Source organism: Nannospalax galili, unplaced genomic scaffold (genome assembly GCF_000622305.1).
Source record: "Nannospalax galili isolate Female #2095 unplaced genomic scaffold, S.galili_v1.0 scaffold1287, whole genome shotgun sequence".
NCBI lineage: Eukaryota > Metazoa > Chordata > Mammalia > Rodentia > Spalacidae > Nannospalax > Nannospalax galili.
The window spans coordinates 919,086-937,300 of NW_008357051.1; the positions used below are offsets into that span (position 1 = coordinate 919,086).

Sequence of the window (18,215 nt, forward strand, 5' to 3'; positions counted from 1 at the left end):
TGACACAGATAATTACGGAGGGGCAGATGACATTAAAAGTGGAGTTCTAGGGGCTAGAGAGATGGCTCAGTCAGTAAGATGCTGGCCTTGCAAGCACAAGGGCCTGAGTTTCAGCCCCAGCACCACATCAAAACACCAGGCATGGTGTGCATGCTGGTACCTACAGTGATAGGGAGGCTGAGGTGGGAGGACCCCTGGGGCTCACTCAGCAGTCGGCCTTGCCTAATTGGTGAGCTTCTGCCAATGAGAAGCCCTGTCTCAAAGGAGCTGGATGGCCCTTCTGAGAATGACACCTGGGGTTCTGTGATTGTCCTCTGGCCTGTACATGCATGCATGCACACATCACACCCACTTATGCACATATATATTTACATATGTGCACATATGTGTACACACACACATACATGCACCAGAATTTTCATGATTTGTTGAGATATCCAAGGAAATTTGTTATGAGCCAGGCTGGAAAACCCCAGAAGAGCATCTGGTTCCCCATGGCCAGCCCCTTCCCTGAACTGAACTTTGTACCCAACAGGCACTTAAGAATTGTCAATGAACTACACAACAGTGTGTTGAAGGCAGTATGCTGAGTTGAACAGCATCCCTCTCTAATTCTCATTCATCCAAAACCTCTGAGTGTGACCTTATTTGGAAAAATCTGCAGATGTAGCCAGCCAGGATGAGGTCATCGCAAATCCCCGCCTGTGTCCTTAAAGAGGAGTGGACCCAGAGAGAGGGATGCACAGGGGAAGGGCCATGAGATTAGATGATACGGTTACGGGCTAAGGAATGAACACTAGGAGTGGCCAACAGTCTCCAGGAGCTGGCACAGGTGGGGAAAGCTCCTGTGTGGAGCCTTCAGGACTGCGCCCCAGCACCACCTTTATTTCAGGTGGACATTGAGAGACTGTATTCACTTCGCTTTACGGAACCTAGCTGGTGACTTGTTACAAGAGATAACTGACACAGGAGGTGGGTACAGAAGCCTAGAAAGATCAAGGGACCAGAACTAGTTCCTTTCAGAACTAGGTCTAGGGCTTAGGTTCCCAGTTTGCAACTTGAGCTTATCTGGAAAGGACCAGGAACTTTCTGAACTCCATCAACCAAGCCAGTGCACAGGAGAGAGGGAGGTAAGGAGATTCTGCCAGCCTTCCCCACCTAACACATCTCAGATCCCAACTCTGGACACCCTCAGTGGAAGCCGCTTTTTCTAGATGTCCACACCACAGAGAGCTTTGCAAACAACCAGGGAGGCCCTGTCCCCAGCCAAGTCCCATTGTGTGTTTTCCCTGGTTTTCTGCACAGATGCCCATATCCAGGGCTCCACCTTCAAGCTGCCCTTTGGATCCCAGACTGCCTCACCCAGCAGTGACAGCCGGAATTTCACTGGGAACAACTAGCTGGGCCTCTCCGGAGTAGCACTGCCATTGCAGCCAGGGAGGAGAATGGCTCCCAGCAACAAGGCAGGGCAGAGGGTATCCCTCCTCATCCCCTTCCCCAGGGTAGCTGGCTTCTCGCTACTAAATGCAACCACATAAAGAAAAGGTCTATTATTTCTCTATAAACTGATTCTCCTCTTTGCAGACCCTCCCAGGGTTGGGCCTGCAGCTCACCCCACTAAACACCCCATTGTGTTTTTATAGCTCTATCCCAGATCATTAATGGGTGGGGGAGTGGAGCAGTTCTTCCATTCCTCCTCTGCCTCTCCCTCCCCTTCCTCCTCAGAAATGCAATCCAGTTGTTGTTTTAGGCTGGGGTTCGTAAAAAAGCCTTTGGACTTGAAAGAAAAATGTGAATCCAGACCTTACGGATAAACACACCACTGCCTGCGCAAGCACATAGCTACTGCAGGAGCCCCAGACTCAGACCCACAATGAATCACTCACCCTGACCACTGCTCCCTGAACATTAGCAAAGGGGCTTCTGGGGACCAGCTTTGCAGAACTGGGGAGAAGAAGGCATTTCTCCTCCACTCCCTCCCTTCCATCCACAAAAGGTTGCTGACCTTTCCTATGTCCAGGCACACACCATGCTATACTCCGATGTGGCCCTGCAGCGTAGCCCCACAGGAGGTCACCATTTAGAAGCAGAAGGACAGAAAGAAGCACTAGGGGCACAGTTGTGGCATCTGATAGAGATGCTGCAGGCAGGCTCTGAGGGTTGGGAGCATCCTGGTCTTAAAGGGCTTCATAAATACTGGTCAAACTTCCATCTGGGTGCTGAGGATGCCGCAGGGAGGGGATTCAGATGTAAGAAGAGCATGAAGATGAATTCTTACTTTTTTGCCCAAAGTTGGGCTCATCACTCAGCAACCACACCCGCCCTTCAGCTCTTCCCCCATTCTCCAATTTCCTGTTGTTGTTTCTAACGGCCCTAACAATTTCCTAGGCTCAAGGACTCAGAGACTCAAAGATTAGACATTTCTGACCTCGAATTCCAACTTGTCCCAAAGTCATCCTGTTGCCAATTGCATTGCTCCCTACACCCACCCAGGGACCCTGCTTGACTGGACTTCTATGTCTTCTAGTGCTTGGACCTCTTCAGTAGACAGCTTGTCCCAGGCACTCCTCTCTCCAGTCTGCCCTCCATTCCCATCAGAACCAGATCCTCCTGATTCCAGACCTTCAGAGGCTCCCCACTCAAAGCAATTCCAGCCAACTTCAGCACTCAGGGACTCAACAGCCTGGCCCTTCCATTCCCTCATGACTTCACTGTTTCCCACTTCTCCACATGCAGCACAGCTACTGTGGGAAGGGAGTGTGCCTTGGCTGGAGTATACCTGAGCCTCCTAGCATCCGAACATGGGCATGCTCTATTCCACCACCAGGCTGCCATTGTCCCAGCCTCGTGGCTGGGCTTCTAGTGACGTCATGTCCCACCTGCAGTTCTTCAATCATTTTCTTACTATGAATTCCTAGAGGGCGGAAACTTGGTCTTAGACCAAGTATGAAAACTTTTTACACCTAGGAAATACCTGGTGCTCAACTGATGTGTGCCCTAGGAAAACATGTGGTGCTCAATTGATGGGTGGCCTAAGAAAAATAAACCCCTCCACTGTCCTTCTCACCAAGGGGCTGCTGCCCCAGTTACTATCAAGGCTCAATGATAAAATACCAACAACACCCCGAGCAGCTCAGTAGAAAACAAACAGGAGGAGGCCTCTGGACCATTCTTTCACCATCCCTACCTCACCTCAGTATCCTGGGGACTAGTCTGGACACACTGAGTTTCCCTAACCTCCTGGCTCCATGCCTTGGGGTTCCCAGCCACAGCCTCTACCTCTTAGGCTCCAACCACCTCTCCTACAGGCCCTGGTCACAGGCAAGACATGTTTGTGGGTGTTGAGTGTGTGCTGTGTGCAGCACCCCACCCAGTGCAGGGGGCTCTGGAGCAGCTGGGGAGGCAGCCTTGACTTCTGCTCCCCCCTTGCGGGGTCTCAGTTCCCATTACTGTTTCTCTAATTCATTCTCCACACAGCAGCCAGAGGGATTTATTTAAAATGCAAATTAGACCCTGGAGCGCCTCTTTTTCAAACCCTAGGAAGACTTCTCTATGCACTTAGAATAAAATGTAAACCTCAGCCCCAGGCAGCTGCCTCCCCTACACAGCCTCACTGGATCCCCAATACAGAATACGTTATCCCAGAGCTACTTGTGTGCCAGTCCCTGTCCCAGCAAGGTTCACAGTCCATCAAAGATGCCAAAGACACCCTAAGCCACCTCCCAGGACCCTTGTAACACTTCACTCTGAGGGGGACATCTAACCCAGTAGGAAGTGCATGGGTAAGAGCTTCTAATCCCCTAACCCTGACAGTCAGAACTATTGTCACCATTCCAAAGGTTAGATAGAGGTGAGGCTCAGAGCAGGACAGGACCTTCTCCAAGCGTGCCACCCCGCTCCCCAGAGGAGGGGGTTAGAATACAGCTAGGGTTGGAACGTGGCAGTTTCCTTCTGGGTTTGACTCTTAACTACGCCCTGAGGGCCCTGACTCCTAAGGGTACTGTCGTAATCACACCCGTTGTTGCTCAGCCAGGTGGCAAAGTGGCAGCTGAGTCCCCAGATACCACACATACATCTTTCGTTAAGTCAAACAACTAGTGCAGTGTTTAGGGAACTTGTTAGATGTTAGCAGGGTTAGACGGCAGAAAAACTGGAGCTCAGTTAATGGCCTGTAAAACCCTGAACTGGAACTTCTGGATGCTCAATTATTGGTCAGGTGGGGCCACAGAGATGGGTCAGCTGGTGAAGCACTTGTGTGGAGAGCCTCAGATGGGAGGCAGAAGGTACGAGATCCAGGTCTGGCTTCTCAGAATTGTGATTTTTGGGCTGTCATCAGGCCCCAGTCCCTCAGCCTGGGTGGGGTTTGCATGGAAGTCATTGTGCCCCCTTGACCTTTCCCCAAAGACAGACTGGATCTACCAAGTTCCTGCCCTCATCCCCTGATGGCCCACAGCTCCCCACTGGAGCCTAGAAACTTCTGCAGACAGGTGTCACCCAGCATCCTGCCCAGGAAGCAGCTTTGGGGAGAAAACAGTTGATAAGGCACTTGGGAGCGCAGCACCTTGGAGCCAATCAGCTCAAGGGAGACCTGAAAGCACATTGTAGCTTTAATCAGAGGCAAGGCTGTCTGATGGGGGAGTTTTGCCAAAAGTTCAAATAAGCACTGGGCCTGCTTGAGGACAGCTCTGAATCCTCCCTGCCTCTTACAGTCCTAGCAAGGGGCAATGCTCCCTAGGCCTCAGTTTCCCCCTCTGCAGAATGGAATATAGTGACACCTACCTCCTCAGCAAGACCTACCTGCCTGAGTCAGGGCAGGCACACAATACACACTCAGTAAACACAACTCCACATAACATTTCTGGGAATGGGAATCTATCTGCTTCTCTCAATCTGAGTCTCTCTGGCTCTATCAAGCCCACCCCTGCAGGGGCTGATGGATGTTTCTGGAATTGAAATGCACTTGGATAGGGCTAGGAGACCCTTGAGAAGAATGAACTGGCCAGTGAGTGAGGAATAAAGAATGAATCTGAGTCCAGGCTGTTTGGGGGTTGTGACCTTAGACCATGGGTTTAGGGTGCCCCCAGGGAATGAGAGGCTCTGGAGGTGGGGAGGAATAGGAAGGGGGCTTTGGGATAGAAAAAAATCCCCTCCTCATCAGACCAGTTTAATCCAGTTTTCTGAAAGAGACAAGGGTTCAGGAAGGTCTTGGGCAAGGGTGAAGAATGTTCACAGGGCCCTGGGGAGGGGGCGGGGGCTGAAGCCTTACAACCCTCCCATTGTGTCCTGGCCCCAGTTCAGTCAGACTCTGGGGAGCCCCCAGAAGAACAGAACTGAGAGAGGGCAGGGGTGATAGGGAGCGAGGCCCCTCAGGGACAGAGCCTTCTCTCAGAGGGGAGGGTGAGGGGACTATAGAGTGACAAAGGCTGGGGTGTGAGGGAGCAGGGTGAGGGTGAGTGCACAGTAACAGAGGTAAAACTAGTCAGCGCTCCCACTTGCCCTAGTGGCCCCTGTCGGGCTCAATTGGATCATCAGGGATATAAAAGACAGTCAGGCCTGGATGGGGCTAAATAAAACTCCTTTATTTGTTTTAATATCCCTTAAACGTACAAACTTGAAACCTTAAACTCTATTTCTCTTGAATGTAGTCCTCTCTGACAGAGCCTCCCCACCCCTAGCCCAGCTCCTGACCAAAATTATACTAGTTTCCTGCTGAAAGCGCTCCAGTTCCCTGGGCTTCTGGTATGCTCTGTCTCAGCTCCAGGAAGGCTAAGGGAGGGTGGGGGCTTCCTGGAGGGAGTCCAGACCCAAGCTAGCAGCAGACTCTAATGTGGGCCCTGTGTTGCTTGGCCAGGGCCTGGGATGGATGGGACAGTGGATGGAGCCACTGGCAGGGCAGGCTGGGGGGGCCAGGCTAGGGGAAGGGCTGTAGCCAGCCTTCCTGGGCCCACATCTGGCACTGCTGCTTCCAGAGGTGAGATCCTGGGTGAGCAGCCCCATTCTTGCTGGCTTGCTTTTCCCACAAGTTTAGTGATGACAAGGTCCCTCACACAGGGCTGCCAGGAGACTTAAGGACCAGGCCTCCTTGCCCCACCCAGTTGAAGCACTGGATGAGTTACAGCTCATGCCAGGAAGCTATACCAGGGCATCTCCAGGGTAATCCTAAAGAGCAGAGAGGGACTTCCCAGGAGCCAGTGGGAGGTCACTGTTCTCCTCTGTCCCTCTTCAGGGACAACCAGCCACCGAACAGACACCAAGGGGCCTCTGGAAGCACTTGCCATGCCAGAAGAGGATACAGAAGGAGAAAAAGGCATCACGGCCCTCAAGTCTGGGGACTGTAGACATACCCTGAGTTAAAATAGGCCCCTCCATGCAGGACTTGTCAGAGCCTTTATTCCATCTTACATGCACTCTGAACTCCTGCAAACAGGCAGAACACACATTAGCGCCTAGACTGCTCTATCACAAATCCTTTAGGGCTGAGGGTCAGTGTTCTGTGTCCTGTCAGACCCTGTGTTGGTCACAGGGTAAGTCTTTAAGAGCTGGGCACAGGGTAAGTCTTTAAGAATCTCCTGGTCCTGGCAGGGAGACATTGCTTCAGGGGTGCTGGCCCTGACCTCCATGTTTGCTACAGTGGGGTCCTCCTTCTCGGTGTTTAGGCACAAAGTCTATGAGTTATACTCCATCCCCTGTTCATCTTATCTCACAGCTCCTAGCAAGCCCCACACCAGATTACCTTCCTGACTGCCAAAGTGGGAGAGGAAAATGGGGGTCCCACCAGAGCTTTCTGGTCTCCCCTCTCAGCTCATATGCAGACTCCAGTCTGTTCTCTTCTGTCCCCACCACCCACCCCATCACACTGTCCTGAGACTATCCTTTCTGCCCCGTACTCTGGGCTCCATCCTACCCCTGGGAAGGCTGTCTATTAAAGTGGAAGAGGCTGGACATGGTGGTGTATGCTTAATCCCTGTGCCCAGGAGGTAGGATTTATGTGCAATTGAGGCCAGCCTGGTCTACATAGTAAGTTCTAAGCCAACTGGGCTATAGGGCCTATCTCAAAAAGACCAAAAAAAAAAAGAAAAAAAATCAGAAGAGAAGACAGGCTGGGGACAGGATCAGTGATTCAGTCAGACCATGTGACCCTAAGCATCAGGTTTGATTTTGTATCTCCAGGGTTTGCAGATAGAACAAGTTTTCCAGGTGGTGGAGGAATCCCCAGGTGGGACAGCCTGGGGCAGAGGTCCCATTTGTCCCTGCCTCAGAGTCAACTTGGAAGCTGAGAACCTAAAAGCTGAAATTCTTCATTGTCACATCCTCTTCACTGCATGGAACTACACTGCGGGTCAGTGCCAGCGAACTCTGAAGCGTGATCATAAATAATTAAAATGAAATTACGGTTGTCAAAATAAATTAGCAAAGAACCAGGATCCTGTGTTCTCTGCTTCCCCATGCTGTGATCTCATCTACTTATCTTTGAAAGCTGGCAGTGGGCACCAGGTCTCTTGGACATGGGGCAATTGAGTGCAGTGAAGCCATGGCACAGAAAGACAGGGGACATGGTCGAGGGCTGTGCAGCGTGGAAACAGACCAGGTTGCGTACAAGTAGTCAGGGTGTACCCCGAGGCCTCAGAAGGCTCCTAAAGGAGCCCTGGCTAGTCCCAAATCACTCTGAAGTCAGAAGCCCTTGGAGCAAACCCACAGCAATCAGAGCTCAGAGCACCTCATATCCAAGACCCCAAACTACCTTGGAATAAATCAGATTCTGAGAGGTAAACACTCCCCTCCAGGAGACCCTGTTGCTAGGATAGGACCTGGGGACTCAGGAGCCAGGAACCTAATAATCAGTGTGGCAGTCTTCAGCTGTAGACTCTTTACTGGTAGCATCCTGCAAATCTAATAGTCACAACTATGTGAACAGGCTAGAACTATTGCAGCAGACTTCCTACTGTTTGGGGGTGTATAGATAGGACTCTCACTGAGCCCATGTCACAGATGGAGAAACAGAGTTAGAGAAATCACTTGGTTCATTACTCCTTGGTTAGGAGGTGAGCTGTTGGGTCTGAATCCATGCAGGCTGGCTCCGGGTGGGCATGGTGAGCACTGGACACCAGGATGGAGAGTAGGTGTTCGTAGCAACACTGAGATGGTATCAAAATGCTTCCCCATCAGAGAACCCATGAGGAAAACGCCAGAAGAGAAGAAGTCAGATGGCTGGTGGAGGGGAGTGGGGGAGGCCATGACTGAAATAAAGTAAGTGAGGGCAGGAGCCAGCTCGCAGTGACAGGAAGGTTGTGTGATGCTGAGAGCAAAAGGAAGATCTGGGGGTCTCAGGGCAGAAGCCACGGCAGCTCTCAAGGCTGTCAGGTCAATTTCCCCAAAGCCACTCAGGACACCAAACAACATAGGTACCATTGTTTTCACAGGACAATTTATAATAATTAATGTTAGTAACAGGCATTTATTAAGCACCTACTGTGTGCTGAGTACTGTGCTGAGCACTGCCACACACAGTGTTCCTCTCATTTAGTCCTCACGCCTCGTGGAAGAGAGAGTGCATACATTATCACCTACTGTATACACAAGGAAACTGGATTCAATGCAAGGGCTCGCTCACTAACCAAAGAGTCATGAATCAGCTGTGTTCTCTAAGCTCAGCTTCCCTAACTGGGTGGGTCATGCAGTCCCTGACTGCTAGCAGAACCCCCCTGAGTCCTTCTTACCTACCCCCAAATGAACAACATAACACACACATGAACATGTCTGTATACCTGCACACATGTGCACATACCACACACACATGTGCATATGTGTGTACATATGCAGTTCCTGCTGTGCTGGCCAGGCACTCCCAGGTACTAACTTGGGAGCTCTTGGTAGAAGTAGTGAAACCGAGTGGTTGGTATTTCTCAAACTAAGTTTCAGTGTGGCTTTCTTTTTTTCCCTCTTGATGTGTGTCCAGAAGCAACCACAGCCCAGCACTCAAGATGGGATGCCAGGAAGGGCTTCCTGCTTCTCCCACCTCAAAAGTTTTGCTTTTGCTCTGGGATGGAGTGATCAGGGCTCTTGGATTAATGGACACAGCTCCTGCTTCCAAGTCCCACCTACTGACAGCACTACCTGATTCCTTCACCTCCCTCCTCCTCAACCTTTAGAAAAAAAATACAGGCGTCTTGCTTATCTTAGTGTGGGTTGCTGTGGAAACGGCATCCCTCGTGAGATGCACTGTCATAACACTTCAGTGTAGTTCAGAACACTTAAAGACACAGTCTTGTCTGTCTTCTGGCCTCAGTTGTAGGGCAGCAGAAAAACAGCTGGGGAGAGGTAGGTAGGAGGGAAAGAAGCAGAGGGATCCTGGCTTTGGACAAGCTTACCTTCCTCATTTGACCTGTAGAGTCACCTGGCAAGAGAGGAGAGGGCTTAAGGAGCTATGGTTCTTCATGTGCCTCCCTGGCCAGGCAATGGGCAATGCTCAAGTGATTCTGGATGTTCCTTACCAGTATTCCCACAGAGTTGGCTTGATAGTGCCCATTCTGTTACAGAGGAGGAAACTGAGGCTTGATGGGGTTGTCACAGTAGATACCCTCTCTTCCCTCCCACCCTAACTCAGCACTCATTCTGACCTTCATCCTAAGAGTCCACTGTATCTTGTCACCTGGACAGCAGGTGACATATGTATTTCTGAGCACCTCCCACAGCTGAGCATTCTCTTAAAATGCCCGTTATGGTTCAGGGGCCTGGGCTGTTCACTGGGAGCAGAACAAGAGAAAAGCTCAGGATGGCCAACCTCCCTGCTGTGACCCCTGCCAATGACAAACAGAGCAGAGGGTGGGACAGAGGTGTGATTTGCTCCCCAGAGTTCCCCTATGGGATGGGCTGCAGCAGATTTTGTGGAGCTGGGCCTTGTCTTCACCCTTAGAAATCCTTTTTGTGATAATTCATGCCTCAGGCTCCGCTTCTGAGATTAAGTCCCCAGTCACAAGCCTCTGGGGACTGAAGCCTGACCCAGCCTCAGCTCCTGTGTCTGCAAGGAATTCTGCCTTAGCCCACAGTCACACCCTTGCTCAGCTCTGGGCCTTGGCATACACTGTCTGTCTGTCAGTCTGTTTGGGTTCTTCTTGATTCTTCCCCAGGGTGAGGCGACTAACCTTCAGGACTAGCCAAGGCATCTTCTCACTTGGGAGGGCTTCTGGACCCTCATCCCTCTGCTGACCAGAGCCAGGGGCCCCGTGACATAACTCCCACCTGGTTCACTAAAACCCATGGTGGGGACACCAGCAGCACACTTCCTGCTTCCCAGAGCTGTCATGAGTCTGCCTGATGGCACTGTTTGTCTTCATCACTGAGTTCCCACTGCCTGCCCATGGTCTGACATCTAGGAAGTGCCAAGGAAACAGAATGATTGCATGAAAACACATGTATACAGCACCTACTGTATACTAAGCAACCAGCAAGACAGACACCGAGTCCCACAAGTACTTGCAAGGCCTCACATGGCTGTCCCTGGCTGCTTCCGCTCCACCTGTTTCTCCTGATCCCCACTCTCTGTTCGATTACCTGTCATTGCTCCCTGCCCTAGGTGCCTGCGAGTCCCTCTGTCCACAGTCATCACAGAGACCAAGCCCTGGGAGTCTCTGCGTGGATGTCACTGCACAGAAAGGACTCCCAGCTTTTTCCATCATTCATTGGTGTTCCCAGGCCTGCATATATGTACCTACTTCAATTTATAGATCTATATATAACTAGGATGAGCCAACAATAGATACTTAACTAGATACATAGATTTATAAATACACAATATTGCATAATATGTAAAGAACTAGTTATTGTCTACAAAGTAATTCATATTGAATCTACATTGAGTTGTCGGCCTTCCCACTCAAGTGGAGGGAATGTGTCCATTGATGTAACTCTGAGATTCAGAAAATGGTCTGCAGTACACTGTAAGTGCTCAATAAATGCTTTCCAATGAATAAATACAAGGCTAGCCCCAAATTTCCCCCTGTGACACAGCCCTGTGCTGTCAGAGCCCTAATAGACTGAAGCTGGCTGAGTTAAATGACTCACCCAAAGTCATGCAGTTTAGGACCCAAGGTAGCAACACCATCTCAGGGGTGGGGTTCTGGATGGAATAAAAAGAGAAATTGAGCTAAGTACTGTCTTCTTCCTGACTGTGGATATAGTGTGGCCACTTGCCCCATACTCCTACCGCCATGCTGCCCCTCACATGATAGACTGTACCCTCAAACTGTGAGCCAAAATAAGCTTTCCCTTCATTAAGTTTCTTTTGACAGGCATTTTGTCATAGTAATGAGAAAAGTAATTAATAAAGCACCCATTTGTGTTCTGGGCCAGACACCTGGAACTTAGCCCCCAGCAGGCCACTGTCAGCTGCCAAGGTTCCCCTCCAGCTGCCAGTGAGCTCCACTGACAGGTGAGGAAGATGTGCCCCAGACAGGAAAGTGAACTTGGTGACCTCACGGGTCTGGCTGGCTCATCTTAACCCTGTTTGGCTTGGTGCCAGGTTTAGACATCTGCCACCAGTCTCCTTTCTTGTTTTCCTTTAGCTCAGGGCAAAGAAGTATCTGCATGGTAAACAGGCGTATAACTCACAGGCACCACAACCACACTCCTTCCTGCCCCTTACAGTGCAGTCACAAAGCTGCAACTTTGGTGGCCAACCAAGAGTAAGGAGTGATATCTGAGGCCACAGATTTAGGGACTGGATGAGGACACGTGTGATGGTGTCCACCTGACAGTCCTGAGAGGCCCATGGCCCTGTGCCCATGTGTGTTACCCTGCAGGTCCCCCAACATGCAGCAAAAGGCCCTGGCACAGGATGTGGATCTGAGGGAGCTTCTACATCCTCCAAAGTCCCCACAGATAAGGCGTGGAGGGGAACAGCAGAATGCCTCTTCCCAGAGCCCCGGAGCTATATTTGAACATGCATCCTTTTTTTCACCCTTCCCAATGCTTGTGGTGTCCCACCGACAGACAATGGAAATAAAGACTTTTCCTGCTGTTCCTAGGGATATTTTTTCTTTTCATCCCCAAATAACATAATTCTGGGTGTTTTGCAAGCATCCCACCCCTGGTTGGCCTCCAGATCAGCATCACCAATACTGACACATTCTCAAGAGCATAGTTTCCTGGCATAATGCCATGGCCGTGCCCAAGCACTTTACAGATGGACTGGGAAGGGCTTCACAGACTGACCAGCAGAAGTCTTGATCAAGATTTGTCTCCCTTGAATTCCTAATAGCTCCCTGAGGAACATCCTTGCCTAATCTGAACTCAGGAGTTAAGTAAAATGCCCTAAGGATTTTAACAAGGAGATATCTTTTAACAAGGATACCCAAAAAGTCAAGGAAGGGCTGGGGATGTGGAGGCAGAAGATCATTCAAAATCATCCTCACCTACATAATGAGTTTGAGGGCAGTCTGGACTACATGAAACCCTGGAAAGAAAGAAGGAAAGAAGGAAGGAAGGAAGGAAGGAAGGAAGGAAGGAAGGCAGGAAGGAAGGAAGGAAGGAAGGCAGGAAGGAAGGAAGGAAGGAAGGCAGGAAGGAAGGAAGGAAGGAAGGGAGGGAGGGAGGAAGGAAGGAAGGAAAGGAAGGAAGGAAGGGAAAGAAGGGAGGGAAGGAGGGGAAGGGAGGGGAGGGAAGGGGAAAGGAAGAAAGGAAGAAAGAAAACAAAAACCAAGGAAGCAATTTCTCTTCTAATAATTATCCACTGGACAATTTAGTTGAGGCTAAAGATAAGAAGACTCTTAAAGATCTGAGGTTGGATGGCTGGTTTATCCCATACCCATGGTGTGTGTCTGTTGGGAAGTGAGAAGTTAAGCTCCTCAAGTGATTCAGGCTTTGCCTCATGGAAGCACTTGGTTGGGCAAAGACCAACCGATGAAGCCATGTTCATGAATAAAACCCAGATCCTGATAGGAGGGTATCCTGTGCAAGTTGCTCTGGGGGCAACCCAACAGATCTTCTCACACTTTTCCCACCCTCGGAGATGCCCCCTGTGGCTGTAGTGGAAAGCTCTGGAAGGAAGCCCTATGGGGGAAGGGGGAACAGCTGAGTTACTTCTTATAGGTTTGCTACCTGCTGCCCTTACATAAATGTCACGAAGAGACCAAGCCGAACATGTACAGAGTCCTTTGATCACTTGGCCTTTGCTTCTCTTCGCACTGTGACAGGGAGGGAATGAGTGTAGTGTCATCACAGACTCATGACCTCTTGACTCCTGATCAGCTTTTCCAGGAATAGCAGAAACAAAGCCACCATCTTGGTGCCACCAGAGTTTGAAAACACGTCCCTGTGCAGGAAGTCTCTCCTCCAACTTGCCTATCAACTCAGCAGCCACTAGCGATTAAGTGAGAATTTTAAAAACTTAAAGGGCCAGTCCTTCTGTCCTACTGGCCAGAAGCATTCCACATGGCAAATGGCTCTCGGGTTGGACAGACACATTTAGAGCATTTCCATTGTCACAGAAAGTTCTATAGGATAGCTCTCTGCCAGGGCTGCAGAGATTCCCGTGTTGATAATCACAGTCCTCTACTCGGGGGAATCCTGGGTGCAAAGACTGCTCCCTGGTTCCCAGCTCTCTGAAGTTTCAACTTGTCATTTATTTTACAAAGCTCTGACCTCTGAACCGCCCCCCCCCAATGTGGCCCTGAGAAGACAAGACACAAAGTTAAATATTTTATTTATTATTTTTATTTTATGTGTATGCATATATTGCCTACATGTAGATAAGTGCACCTGTGTCATTCAATGCCCACGCAGGACAGAAGAGGCTGTTGAATCCCCTGGAACTGGAGTTTTGGACAGCTGTTAGCTGCCATGTGGGTGCTGGGATTCAAACCTGGGTCTTCTGCAAGAACAGCCAGTGTTCTTAACCACTGAGCCTCTCTCCAGAACCCCAGACTCTGAATTCTTAGCCTCTTCATCTACAAAATGCAGATAATGATATTAGCTCTGCCAGATAGAATTTGTGGCCTATGAGGCCTGTGTCAGGCTCCTGTGGTCCTACAGTGAGTGACTGGGGATATGACTTAGTGGTACAGGGCTTGCCTGTCATTCATGAAGCCCTGGGTTAAATCCCTAGCACTGCATGAACTGGACATGATGGTGCATGCCTGTAATCCTAGCACTGGGGAAGTAGAGGATCAGAAGTTCAAGGTCATTTTCAGCTACATGGTGATTTCGAGGCCAGCCTAGGCTACTATAAGACCCTGTTCCAAACAAACAGGATGCTAAGTCTAGTCAATGCCCCAGTGTCTACATCTTTAAAAGGAAAGGAGGGAATGCTTCCAAACAAAGAGACATTATGAACGGTAGAAAGCCACCCACCGTGCCAAAGCTGCACACATTCCGTGGAAAGTGGAAAACACCCCCAGGGTACAGTGGGCTGAAACACAAAGGAGGTGTTTGAGGGGAACACACCATCGTTAAGGGGTGGGGGTGGGGTACACAGCTAGAGAAATTTATTGTCAGATTTAAAGTTCCCTATCTCTTGGTTTTCTAACTCTGGGGCTGGTATCTAGAATGTTCTGGAACTCTACCTACAGCAGCAGTGCTCAACCAGACTTGCTGAATGAATACAAAAATGGAAAGATACTAACGCGGTGGCTGGGGTTGTGGGGTGGGGGGAGCCATCTGCTTTCCAGAAGGCAAGCTGCCTCTAGTGTGTTCTTGGGTCTGGGGACTGAGGATGGGTATGCCTCATGGACTGTTCTCCTGTACCCTCTGCCTCTAGTCCATTAGAATCCTTTTGTATCTTATGGACATTTAACAAGTCCTGCACTACACAAGGTCTCTCAAGCCCTGTGAAACATCTGGATTCCAGTGCCTGCCCTGTTCAGATTTAGCACACAATGCTTTGTCTCGTTACTGTGGCTAGGGCGATTAAAATCACCACAGAGATTTTTTTAATGATTATTTATACAACACTCTGAATTTTTATAACATTCGCCGCCAGCATTATTGGTGAATGATTTAGAGTAAGGAGTGCAGCTGACTTAGCATAGACTACTCAAAACCAGGTCTACTGTCCACTTCTAACCCTGTTTGCACCTGCCAGGAGACCCCTGAGCAGGCCCTTGCGCTCCCTGAGCCTCAGTTTCCCAATGGGGAGAAGGTCCTCACACTGTACAGCTTTATGTACTAACACTGATGATTAGCCAAAGATCCACTGAGTGTTCTGTGCTCTGGATGCAGCCTGGAGCTCCAGGATACAGGGACCAGCAAGGCAGATGGCTAGATGCCTTCAGAATCCACCGTCCAGGGAGAGGAGAGGATGGTGGATAGACCTACCACAATAGTACTTATTTGTACTGATATAAACAGGAGAGAAGACCCACCCTGAATGTGGGCAGCATTATCCAGAGGGCTGGGGGCAGAGACTGAATAAAAAGGAGAAAGCTGAGCATCAACATCCATCTCTCTCTGCTTCCTGACTGTGGATACAATGTAACCAGCTGCCTCATGATCCTGTCACCATGCCTTCCCCATCATGATGGACTGTACCCTTAAACTATAAGCCCAAACAAACCCTTCCTCACATTGTTTTTGTCAGGTATTTTGTCACAGTAACAAGAACAGCATTCAATACAGTCCCTGGAGAACTTGGAACAAGAAACCTAACTCAGTTTAGAAGCAGAACTGGGGGAATTAATAGGCTTTGGGAGATGGTAACAGGTTGACACAGACATTGTAAAGACAGGAATAAAATGGCTTTAGAGAAAAGTAGGGTAAAAGCAAGACAATGAGCTGGGTACAGAAGCCAACAGAGCAGAGCTGAGAGCTCCCCTGTGCACTCTGGAACAAAATGCTGGCATCCATGGAGCTGGCTGGTAACCACCCACTATTCCAAACCCATGTCCTTCCTAGCTCTGGCAGCTAAGGTAGGAGGTATCCCGGGAGGAGCCTTTGAGGACAGCATGGTGGCCATTGTCCACTCAGCCTATCAGTGCCCATACCCCACTTTGCCACGAAACTATTTATGTTCTGTGCTTGAATCAAAAGATGGGCTTCCAAAACAAACCTCAGGCGCTCCCAAGCCAATCACAGGAGTTGTGCCTTGCTCCATTCACACTATGCTCCCAAGGTCTCCAGAAACTTCCCTAGTGAAGGCACTGGAAGGTAGGCCTTGTCAACAAAGTGAAATGGCTGTAAGAACATCCAGGGAGTTCTTATAGTGTATTCCTGGGAACAGCTTATGTAAGGGCAGGTCCCAAGGGAAAGAAGCTGGAGGGATTGGAAGGCAAGACGGGTGATAAGGAAGACAGAGCCTGTGGCCACAGCAATGATATTAAGACTGGTCTAGAGGGGTGCATGAGTTAAACGGGGCCGGTCATGATGGATGGAGGCTCTGCAGGGCTCTCTGTATGCAGGGAGCAGCATTTGTAGAAGCAGGTGAGTGCTGGTGTGAGCAAGCTCAGAAATGCCTATGGGATGTCCCAGATATACATGGTGTGTTCATTGCCTCCCATTCTGCAGTTTTCCTATTTGTTTCCTAACAGTGTGGAAAAGTTTTTCATTTTAATGAAGTCCAATTTCTCAAATCTTTTTATGGTTACTATTTTTAATGGCCCAAGAAATCTTTTGCCTACTAAAAGGTCTTGAAGAAAGTTCTCTATATTTTCTTTGAGAAGTTAAAAAATTGCCTTAACTTTAAGAATAAAACAACAATCCAATAAAAGCTGGGCAGAAGATGAACAAGAAGATATTTCAGGTGAGAAAATATCCGAATGACAAGAAACACATGAGGGAAAATGTTCATTAACACTAGATAAATGAGGTATATTCGAAGACCAAAGGGAAGTGGGGAGATGGCTTGTAAAGTGCTTATCACACAAGTATGAGGATCTGGGTTCAGATCCCTAGGACCCATGTAAAAATCCAGGTGTAGTAGCAGGAGCCTATAATCCAAGTGCTGGGGAGGCAGAGACAAGAGGACTCCCAGCGCTCACTGGCCAGCCAGTCTAGGCAATCCTGAGTGCCAGGTTCAGTGAGAGACTCTGTCTCAAAAAATAAGATGGAGAGCAATGAAGAAAGACAGCCAACATTGACTTCTGCCTTCCACAGTCATGCACATGCATACGCACACACATGAACACATAGACACATACAAACACACACACGCACACACAGGGAGCTGTGCATGGTGGCACAGACCGATAATCCCAGTACTCAGGAGGCTGGAGGCAGGAGAATCCTAGCCTGGGCTATTGTAGAAAGACTCTGTCTCAAAAACAAGTAAAAACACCAAAATTACAAGCTATGATGATGCAGCTAGTGAAGATCAAAAGCTGGCCACGGAAGGGCTGACCAGTAGAGGGACAACAGACAGAAGTCTAAAATGCTACTTGCGTTTTGCAAACCATTTTGGGTTTTCTTTTAATACCTTAAACCTACACTTACTCTCTGATACAGTTATTACAATTCCAAGACATTTACCAAGAGAAAAGAAAGTACGTCTCCAAGCACAGACTTGGACTCAAATGTTCATGGCAGTTTAATTACAATGTAGCTCAAAATGGAAACAATATAAAGGCCATCCATATGAGCAGATAAACAAGTTATTATACATACACACAAGAAAAGATACTGCTCAGCAAGAAAAAGGATCTAACTACTGATGTGGGCACTAGCCAAGAGTCTTCGAAACGTTAAGCAAAGTGGTGGAAGCCCAATGTAATAAATAATAGGATTGCAATACTGTTGAATTCCATTTGTAGAATGTTCTAGAACAGGCAAGCTAGTCCATAGGACTAGAAAGCACTGCTGCCTGTGGGGAGGGATCATGGAGAGAATGGGAAGGGATGGGAAAATTTTCTTTTTTAATTTTAATTGCATTTATTTATTTATTTATTTATTTATTTATTTATTTATTATTTCTGTGTTCAAGCTTTTGTGCATGCACATGCCACAGTGTGCATGTGGAGGTCAGAGGACAACTTTCAGGAGTCGCTTCTCTCCTTCTACTATGTGGGCCCAGGGGATTGAACTCAGGTCATCAGACTAGGAAGCAAGCACCTTTACCCAATACAGCATCTCAATGACCCAACAGGAGAAATTTCTGGGCAAATGGAAACACCCATATTGTGATGACACTGTACATATGTGAAGTCAAAATGGACTGTACAGTTTAAGTCTATATATTATTAAGGTCTGGAGTACTTTGGGGAAAGAGAATATAATGGAAGCCCTGGGCTAGT

General features: G+C 49.0%; 1 protein-coding gene across 5 annotated transcripts in view; it reads right to left on the reverse strand.

The window, feature by feature from the left end:
- Nucleotides 1–18,215, reverse strand: part of Tspan18 (tetraspanin 18) — a 138,003-nt gene that overhangs the window by 73,113 nt on the left and 46,675 nt on the right. Inside the window, exon 3 of one of the 5 annotated variants that reach the window (XM_017794856.2) lies at nt 11,062–11,116. The exons of the other annotated variants lie outside the window; for them this stretch is intronic. The gene's annotated coding sequence lies outside the window, so the exon portion shown is untranslated. The remainder of the gene's footprint in view (nt 1–11,061; nt 11,117–18,215) is intronic. 5 annotated transcript variants of the gene reach the window in all.